We start from the raw sequence: 10750 nt of genomic DNA, 5'->3' as shown, positions 1-10750 counted from the left end.
CAGCAAAAACAGTTCTAAGGGGAAATTTTATAGCTATTTAGCCTTAACCAGTAAATTTTCTTTTGGTTTGGGGTCACTCCTGGCTATGCCCACAGAAATCACTCCTGGCTATGGGGCCAGAGTGATGGCACAGTGGTAGGGCCTTTGCTTTGCAGGTGGCTGACTCAGAATGGTATCCCAAGCTAGGAGCGATTTCTGAGCGCATAGCCAGGAGTAACCCCTGAGCGTCACAGGGTTTGGCCCAAAACACAAAAAACAAAAAGCCTCCTGGCTTGCGGGACTGTATGGAATGCCAGGGAATCGAACTGTGGCCCGTCCTGGGTCAGCAGAGAGCAAAGCAAACACCCTACCACTGCTCCATCGCTCCAACCCCAAACAGTATTAAAAAAAATAAAAGTCAAATATACAACCTAATCTTCACAGCTAGAGAAACTAGAAAAGAATGACTAGGGCCCGGAGAGATAGCACAGCGGCATTTGCCTTGCAAGCAGCCAATCCAGGACCAAAGGTGGTTGTTTGAACCCCGGTGTCCCATATGGTCCCCCGTGCCTGCCAGGAGCTATTTCTGAGCAGACAGCCAGGAGTAACCCCTGAGCACCGCCGGGTGTGGCCCAAAAACCAAAAAAAAAAAAAAAAAAAAAAAAAAAGAATGACTAATTAGGGGCTATAGCAATAACATTGCCTTGCAATGACAGGCCTGGCACAGACCTGGATTCTGTCCTCCACATCCCATATTGTCCCCTTAGCCTGCCAGGAGCTATTTCTGATCACAGAGCCAGGAGTGACCCCTGAAGGCCACTGGGTGTGGCCTAAAACCAAAAAAAAAGAAGAAGAAGAAGAAGAAGAAGAAGAAGAAGAAGAAGAAGAAGAAGAAGAAGAAGAAGAAGAAGAAGAAGAAGAAGAAGAAGAAGAAGAAGAAGAAGAAGAAGAAGAAGAAGAAGAAGAAGAAGAAGAAGAAGAAGAAGAAGAAGAAGAAGAAGAAGAAGAAGAAGAAAAGAGAAAAAGAAAGAAAGAAAGAAAGAAAGAAAGAAAGAAAGAAAGAAAGAAAGAAAGAAAGAAAGAAAGAAAGAAAGAAAGAAAGAAAGAAAGAAAGGAAGGAAGGAAGGAAGGAAGGAAGGAAGGAAGGAAGGAAGGAAGGAAGGAAGGAAGGAAGGAAGGAAGGAAGGAAGGAAGGAAGGAAGGAAGAGAAAAGGAAAAAAATAAGAAAAAAATTAATCACAAAAAGTAAGTATAAAGTAGGGATAATAAAAATAAAACGTATTGGGTAGAGATACAGTACAACCAGTAGAGAGTCTGCTTTGAATGAAATCAACATGGGCTCAATCCCCAGCATCCCATATAATCTCCTCAACCCATCAGGAATGATTTTATAGAACAGAGCGCAGGAGTAAGTCCTGAGCATTTCCAGTTATGTCTCTCAAAATTAGTATGGAAATAGGTATAGAAAAAGAGTGAAAATTTCAGGTAAATTAGAACATAAATTATAAAGGATAAATACTATATATATCTCAGAAATACAAAAATAATTAAAGGTACTGAGAATAACTTTATATCAACAAGATTTAAAACCTAAAATAAATTGATTAATGCCTAGAACCATACAAGCTCCCAAGAAAATACAAAACATAAATAAGCCATTCACAAATAAGGAATTAAAACAGTTATTTAAAATTCCCCCAAGAAAAATGTCCAGACTAGTTTACTAGTGTGCTTTCAGAACTTCAAAGAAAATTTAGTACACATTCTCCTCGAGATCTTCTAGCATATATAGGATATAATAGCTTTCTAAAAGCTTTTAAAAAGTTAATATTATCCCAATACCAAAATCAGACAGTAGGGAGCACAGCACAAGTGGGTAATGGAAGTTCCTGGGACAATGGCAAAGAAAGCACATATAATTTTGTAGGTGTAGTGATGCAATGTTTGTGCATGAAACCCCACAATTAATAAATATCCAAATCACACTATGCCTACTTTTTTTTTAATTCTTGAAAGGAAAAGCTACCTTTACACCTGCTCATGGACCAGTTGCACAGATTCAATTTATTCTCAAAAGAGATATAAACCAAGTCTTAAACAAGCACAGGTAAACTGGCCTCATAGCTGAAAAATGGGACACTCCTTGAGTGGGTCATCTATCAACCACAATTGTCCCTTCACAAATAGCTCAGAGTTATCACTTTACCACTAATCTCTCCAGAGTTGCCTAACTGGCCAAAACTCCAGGTTTGATGGTATTTGGGATAACATCATCAGGATTTTGTTAGAGGAAATGTAGTTATCTTCCCCCATATTTTTTTTCTACTTCTGGAAGGTTTAGCAGACATAACCACACACCCCTACAGTTGCCACCAAATAAGCCACAGAAACTTGAATTCCTGGACCACTTTTGTCTATAAAATTTTGCAATATTTACTAAACTCAAATAATTCCGATTTGATGTGGTTCAAAAATTGAATTCTTTTTACTGAATTGTATTTTATTGAATATTTAATTTAAATTTAAGTATTTAAATTTTAAATATTAAAGAATTGAATGCTTTAGCTTTAGAAATAATAGCAACTATATGTCTCCTAGGGCTACTATGACAAAGACTACAAACTATGAATTAATAAAGTAAAGTATTTTCTCACAGTTATAAACACTGAAAGTCTGAATTCAAGATCTCAACAGTGTTTAAGTTTTGTGAGTGCTGTGAAAAAATATTGCAATGCTTCTTTCTATCTTTACCTTCTTTTCTACCATAATTTTCAGATGGCATTTTGCCTATGTGTATTAATTTTTCTCAAGATAACAGAAGATTTAACCTCATTTTCAGGTGATCATCTATCTACAAACACCTTAGTCTCAAAAAGATCACATTCACAGACACAAAGAATTACAATATTATTTCTTGAGTGATACAATTTGACCTATTACAAGTACAGTCCTTGCATCAAAAACATTGCTCTTCTAAGAAGGAATCTCTTAAGAAAATTAAATTTTGTTTACTACTAATCAAAAATTACTAATTATTACTAACCTTTCAAGCATTTTACTGTAACTTACTCTAAACTAAGTTTGAATTAACAAACCACTAGACATCTATTTTTTGTCATTTTTAATTCAGGCTCTGTTATTTTCAACATTAATAACTCTTTCTGGAATACAATGCTTCCAAACCAATTCCCAGCATCGAAGTGTCAGCATCCCTCTACTGTTTCAGAGTCACTTGCCACCCACCCACAAACCCATATTCAATACACTCAGTTCTATATATTGCTGGGTTTTTTAGCTGTCACTTCTGACTGAGTTTTCTTATGTTTTCTTTGTATTTTGCCTTTATTTTTTGTAATTTTGTTGTTTCTTTCAGCTCATAAGATAGATTATCTTGAGATAATTCTTACAGAATTATCATCCGAAAGAACTAGTGTGTGGCAGAGTTCCCTTCCAGACTATTATTTTCTACCAATACTATTGGTGGATTCTTATCCTTCCTCTGTGCCTACTGTACAATGAGGGTCATGAGTGAGAGTATGGTTGTGTGCAGGTCTGATATCTGTTTAAAGCTCACATTCTTCAGTTCCACACAGAGCCCATGGTGCTGTATTTATGTTGAGCCCAGTTTCTGCTTGAGCATCAACAGAATAAATATATGCCAACTACTTTTGTGTAAAATTTCCAGACTTAACTGGAACCTTTAGCTTTAGTTCTTGGGTTTGAACCTCTAACCTTCCAGTGTCTACATTCTCTGACTCAACCAGTTCTTTACCTAGTTATTTTGTATTTATCTGACACCACTTACCTGAAGTCTCTTCTTAAAATGCTGATTTGTACTGGCTATAATACCTGGAGCAAAAGATGCACTCAACTTTTTTTTTCCTAGGGAACCACAGAGCACTAACCAGCTTCACACCAAAGTTTTATGCAAAGAGAAATCTGAAAGTCTCTATCACTCATTTGGGTTTTCTTTTTTTTCATTTGGGTTTTCAACTCAAAGATATTACCTTTCCCATGCAATTGGTAGCCCCTGAGCATAGACCAAAGTGCCTACTTTTGTTTCTTTGCCCATTCCGGCTAAACAGGTGCTCTTCAAAATAGAACAGTGCAATTAAGAAGGTACTTTTTCTACCATCTTGAACACTGTTAGCCTTTGATAGGGTTAGGTGTAAAAAAATCTGAACTCAGAGGCCGGAGCTATAGCGCACTGGTGGAGAGTTTGCCTTTCACGCCACTGACCCAGGACGGATCTCATTTTGATCCCCATATGCTCCCCCAAGCCAGGAGCGATTTCTGAGAGTATAGCCAGGAGAAACCCCTGAGTGTCATCGGGTGCGGCCCAAAAACAACAACAACAACAACAAAAATCTGAGCTCGCACTACCTTTGTTAAAGCTACAGGTGCAACTACTAGCTATTTCTTAAAATTTAAGAAATAAAAAAAATTAAGTTCAACTGAATATTTGTATATTGGACTTGAATTTACGTAATATTCTCTTCTTTCCCATTCTACCGTTGTCTCCAAACTCTAAACTATGTAACTAATAAGCTAACAGCAAGCATTTTAAAATAAAGTACTTGAAGTGGCCAGTCACAGTGAATTGTTCTAAATGCAGTTCCAATAAATTTGGTTAGATAAGACTTTTGAAGTTTATGTGTAGGTCACTCAGGAGCATAGTTTATGTAGATTATAGGTTGATTAAGCTACAAGACTTAGAAGCCAGCTACACCCAATACAGTCAGCTATTGCCATGCCCAGTCATTAGCAAGAGCCATAGACACATATATGTCAAAAGAGAGGCAACACAGTTTCAAAGACTCATGGAGACATAGTCTCACAACTGATAGCTCCGTTGCTCCTCGAGAGGAGGGCAGGGAATGCCCTTCACCCTGCTGAAACCATGGCAGCTACTCACACTTCACAACTGCCACCATAGCAGTTGCTCAACTTCACCTCTTCTACCGATCTCTGCAGGACATTTAACCTTCAGAAACTCTAGGTATGCATTTGGGGGGTGTCTAAAACCTGTGTGATCATTTTGGAGTCAGGTTACAGACACCCTCATTGCCTCTATACTTTGAAAACTCCAGAAACCACAAGCAGAATTCATAGATGCTGCCACGTAAGATCTCGAAGTTCTGAAGTATGCCTCCATTTTGTTTTTCAATACTGACATCCCAGTAGGAAGGCACCAAATTAGATGTAAAATTATCATAGAAGCCATCTAAGCTCAACAAACAAAACCAATAACATAATGTTCAACTAACAGTGTACAGTTTAGTAATACTTTAAGACATTGACTAATGACCCCATTGTGATAAAATTTTTTCATATAGTTCTTATATTAAAATCTTTTTTCAATCATTTAATTATCATTTAGTTGTAACAAGCAATATTAAGTAAATTATTTATACCTGCCAATGGGGTAATCATAAGAAATGGTAGAAAACTTGGACAATGGTAGAAAAATTATACTCTGTTGGAATTGGTGTAGGAATACTGACTGTTAGATATAAGTGTATTATGAGCAACTTTGTAAACCAGGGTGTTTAAATAAATAAATAAATAAATAAATAAATAAATAAATAAATAAATAAAAATAAAGACTTAGGGGGCCGGAGAAATAGCATGGAGGTAGTGCGTTTACCTTTCATGCAGAAGGGCAGTGGTTCAAATCTCGGCATCCCATATGGTCCCCTGTGCCTGCCAAGGGCGATTTCTGAACATGGAGCCAGGAGTAATGCCTGAGCACTGCCGAGAGTGACCCAAAAACCAATAAATAAATAATTAATTAAATAAATAAAGACTTAGATGCCAATTTGTATGAATATTTGTCATGCCTCCGATATGTTATATAAATGGTTATTTTATAGCAAATTTTTCTAGTTAGGTTACAAATAATATAACTTTAAAATATGTAATATAACTAAATAAAATATATTTTATAAAATATATTAGAAATCAACTACTAAAGAAAAATAAAGCAGAAAAAAGAAATATGAAATGCATCTTATAGCAGATTTTTCATAAGATGATCAAGGGGTGGATATATTGAGATTTTATTAGTCATTGGATCAAGGAAATTAGAACAGGAGAATATTAGATAGGCTGATATTTTCGAGGAGATAATAAATGCTGTTCCATATAGAGAAAACAGCAAACATAAAAGCACTAAAGAGACTTTTCCTGAAATATCTGAGGTCTAGGTAGCTGAAGCAGGGTGAATAAGATTGCTAAGATATTTAATAAGAGATAAATGAAGGAAAATTACTCTATGGTTTTATGATTTGTTTTTAAGCAACATGATATTATGTAGGCCAGTGAGATGGCACAGTGGATGTAGTGTTTGCCTTGTAAGTAGTCAGCAATGAATTCCATCCCCAGTACTCCAGACAGTCCTCAGAGTACAATCAGGAATGATTCCTGAGCAAAAATCTCGAGGGAATCCTGAGCACTGCAGGTGTGAATAAAAAAAAAAAAAACTTGAAGACAAAGAAAGTTTTGATTTTGACTCAGTAATTTGAAAATATATTATGCATTTGAGAACAGATAAACTGTTTTAACCAGTATAGAATAAATTATTTCAAAGTATGACAGAAGCATAGGCAACATAGCAGATAAAAGTAGAATAATCAAAGCTAGAGACATAAAGACAAAACTAGAATGTCAACTGTTGAATGGGAACAGGTCTGTCATTTTACATTCAATTTTATATAAAATAAAGTTTGTCGATGAAATATGTGTATAAAATGAAAATGAAAATGAGAGATAAAACAAAACAAGTATTTGTCAAATGACTACATTGCTTTTAGAGGAGATAAGCATAACTGTAGAAACAGCTATGGTTTTATTAAAGAAGATATAAGGAGGTCATTGTTGCACATATTATCTTTAGATAACTATTAGATTGTCTTTGTTCCTCTGCTGTGCCTCCTATGTTTGGTTTGCAGACTCATTCCCTCTTTAAAGGATCATTAATTGTTGACATAGCTCTACTTTATGTCAAGACTTAAAAAGTTTCAGTAATTAAAAGAGCATAGGATTGGGTTATAAAGATAAAGTAGATTGGGACCTGGAGAAATAGCATAGAGGTAGGGCATTTATCTTGCATGCAGAAGGACAGTGGTTTGAATCACGGCATCCCATATGGTCCCCCAAGCCTGTCAGGAGCAATTTCTGTGCATAGAGCCAGGAGTAACCCCTGAGTGCTGCTGGGTGTGACCCCCCCAAAAAAAGATAAAGTAGATCAAATGATAGGATCAAGTTCTGATAAACAGATTGTGGCATCTATCTTCTTTTAATTTGTGACATCAGTAGTAATATAATAGATAAAGATCTCAATAAAAAGTTTCTGGAAAGTTGGTTTTGTATAGAGAAAAAGAAAACTTAAGATTTCCCTTTCACATACAAATAGTAACAGAATTGTAGATTTTAATATGAAAGGTAAAATAATATTAATAAATAATATAGGATATCTCATAGTTTAATTCATAATTATAAAAATAGATAAAGTAAAATTAGAATAAAATGTATGGATCATAAAAATAATATTGATAAGTGGAATATATTAAAATAAACATTAATGTTAATAAAAATAGAACAGTTAGACAGTTAAATACAACAAATAAGAAAGTAAACAAATGTAAATTGTTATAACATAATGTAAATAACTTGTAAGAATAAAAAGAATTTTAAAAAGCAAAGAAAATAGGAAAAATTGAATGAAATTGAAAAGGCCCTAGATACACTTGCTAAGTACATATACAATAAATATATTAAAAGACATTCATCTTAGTATTTGATATAATACAATTTAAAATTACTTAATTGCCTAAGGTGATCGAATTTTTCTAGTGTTGATAAAAATTTATATGAAGGGATAATGCAAATGATCATGCAATTTTACTTCATGATATATGCTTTACCTATTTTGGAGCAATATATTTTACTAAAACTAAATTTATTTTATGTTTCTTTAAATCTATTCTACTTTATTTACTCACCATAGCATTGATCATGCATAAGAAGAACCATGCACAAAGATGTCCACAACTGTATTATTTACCATAGTAAAAACTAGACACAATTAAAGTTTTTTCAACAGTAGATTCACGGTACAAAGTATTTCCATTAAATAAGTATAGATAACACTTAATTAAATAGCTAATTTAATTAAATATGTATATACCTGTACAGATATATACATATGCACTTAATAATTTCATTTGTTACACTTTAAATAAAATCTAGAATACTCAATAATTTCAAATTAGTATGAAAATTAAACACATTTTTAATATTATTACATGCTTTGGTAACATTTGAAAAACATGATTGAAGAAGGACACAAAGAGGATCTCTGAATAGTGACACTATTTTACTTCTACATCAAGATGAAGTTACACAGTTGACTATTTTGTAATGCATAACAGTAATTTAATTTTTTTTTTTTTGGTTTTTGGGCCACACCCTGTGACGCTCAGGGGTTACTCCTGGCTATGCGCTCAGAAGTTGCTCCTGGCTTCTTGGGGGACCATATGGGACACCGGGGGATCGAACCGCGGTCCGTCCTAGGCTAGCGCAGGCAAGGCAGGCACCTTACCTCCAGCGCCACCGCCCGGCCCAGTAATTTAATTTTTAAGTGATTGTATTAGTGAGAAGAAAATACCATAAACTACCAGTTTTTCTTAATGTTTACTGTACAGAGAATTGAATACTACATTGATTTAATGTTTCAGTCAACTTTAGATGAATGTAGCAATATAATAGTACATACTTGAATGGCAGAGAAATCAGGAAATCTAATGGAATGGAGTAGGTACAGCAATGGGTAGAGTGTTTGCCTTGCACACAGCCAATCAGGGTTTGATTCCCAGAATCCCATATTTTGTGAGAAAAGACGTCGGGAAGTAATTTTTGACAATAATTTTTTAACAGAGCTTAGGAATAATCTCTGAATGCTGCTGAGTGCTGCTCAAAAGAAGGAAAGAAAGAAAGAAAGAAAGAAAGAAAGAAAGAAAGAAAGAAAGAAGGAAGGAAGGAAGGAAGGAAGGAAGGAAGGAAGGAAGGAAGGAAGGAAGAAAGAAAGAAAGAAAGAAAGAAGAAAGAAATAAAGAGAAAGAAAGAAAGAAAGAAAGAAAGAAAAGAAAGAAAGATAGAAGGAAGGAAGGAAGGAAGAAAGAGAAAGAAGGAAAGAAAGAAGAAAGAAAAAGAGAGATGGAGAAAGAGAAAGAAAGAAGGAAGGAAGGAAGGAAGGAAGGAAGGAAGGAAGAAAGAGAAAGAAGGAAAGAAAGAAGAAAGAAGGAAGGAAGGAAGTAAGAAATAGAAAGAAAAAATAAAGAAAGAAAGAAAGAAAGGAAGGAAGGAAGGAAGGAAGGAAGGAGGAAGGAAGGAAGAAATAGAAAGAAAGGAAGAAAGAAAGAAAGAAAGAAAGAAAGAAAGAAAGACAGAAAGAAAGAAATAAAGAGAGAGAGAGAGAGAGAGAGATAGAGGAAAGAGAGAAAGAGGAAAGAGAGAATAAAGAAAGAAAGAAAGAAAGAAAGAAAGAAAGAAAGAAAGAAAGAAAGAAAGAAAGAAATAAAGAAAGAGAAAGAGAAAGGAAGAAAGAAAGAAAAAAGAGGGAGGGAGGGAGGGAGGAAGGAAGGCAGAAGAAAGAGAAAAATGAAAAAAAAGGAAAAGGAAAGAAAGGAAGAAAAGAAAGCTCAGAACAACTAAAGTTTCCATCTCACATATTCTCATTAATATGTACATTGATGTTAGGTTTAATATACCAAAGAACAATGTATCTTCTATGACAGGGGTGGCGAACAAGTTCGACACAAAGAGCCAAAATTTTATTTTTTTTTTTGGTCCCCCAATACACAATACAGACCAGGCAGAGGGCCTGTGTTGAGGCGTATGCGGTGCATTTACTGTACCTCCTCTTTCTATACAGTCAGTGTAAAGAACACAGCCTGTGGTAAGAATTGGAAGACCTTATCTGTCTTTTTTTTAATATATATAATCCTTCACCAGTGCAAAATTTCCATGACAAATATCCCAAGTGTCCTTCCTCCCCACCCCCTCCGGCCTGTACTCTAGACAGGCTTTCTAGAGCCAAAATTTTAAACTAGAGTCAGAGAGCCACACCACGCAGTGATGTGCCAAAACAAACGCTCACACAAAAGCATATAATTTTAACAATAATCTATTAAACACATATTGCATTTTGCCATTTTGAGTGAGGGTCAAAATCCTGCAGTGATGGTGAGAGTGTGCTGCTTCCTCCACACTAAGAACTAACGGCCAGATGTGACCCAACATGTGACACACGGGTTCCCCCGCTTGCTGGCCCGTGCAGTTATTTCCGAGGGATGGGAAACAGGGAAGACGCAGCCTGGGGGCGGGACTGCGCGCTCAGAGATCTCTCCTCAAAGGTCCCTCCTCAGAAGCAGCAGAACAAAATCCAAACTTGGCAAAGAGCCACAGTATACAAAAGAATGAGAAGAGGCAAAGAGCTACATTCATTTTGACCGGGAGCCGCATGCGGCTCGAGAGCCGCGTGTTCGCCACCCCTGTTCTATGATCTATCATTAATATTTACTGTCTTATTTCAGAAATCTATAACAATGTACGATAAACTAAGTAACTCACTGCAACAGATTTATTTCTCACAATTCTAACGGTCTGAAGTCCAAGTAAAAAAAGCAGCATGCTTACTTTCTGGTATGCCTTCTCTATATGTGCTTGCATGGGGAAGGAGACAGGGAGCATTCTGAGATTTGTGTGTGTG

The 10750-nt window shown here is 35.6% G+C and overlaps 1 non-coding gene across 1 annotated transcript; it reads right to left on the bottom strand.

Annotated features, from left to right (window-relative positions):
* Positions 1-9823: 9823 nt before the first annotated feature.
* On the bottom strand, positions 9824-9954 carry LOC126012635 (small nucleolar RNA SNORA51). Its single transcript, XR_007497084.1, has one exon. It is a non-coding gene; the product is annotated as a small nucleolar RNA SNORA51 (small nucleolar RNA).
* Positions 9955-10750: the final 796 nt, after the last annotated feature.

Source organism: Suncus etruscus, chromosome 6 (assembly GCF_024139225.1).
Source record: "Suncus etruscus isolate mSunEtr1 chromosome 6, mSunEtr1.pri.cur, whole genome shotgun sequence".
Taxonomy (NCBI): domain Eukaryota; kingdom Metazoa; phylum Chordata; class Mammalia; order Eulipotyphla; family Soricidae; genus Suncus; species Suncus etruscus.
Note: the sequence above shows the minus strand (reverse complement) of the source record. Positions and strands in the feature narration are given on the sequence as shown.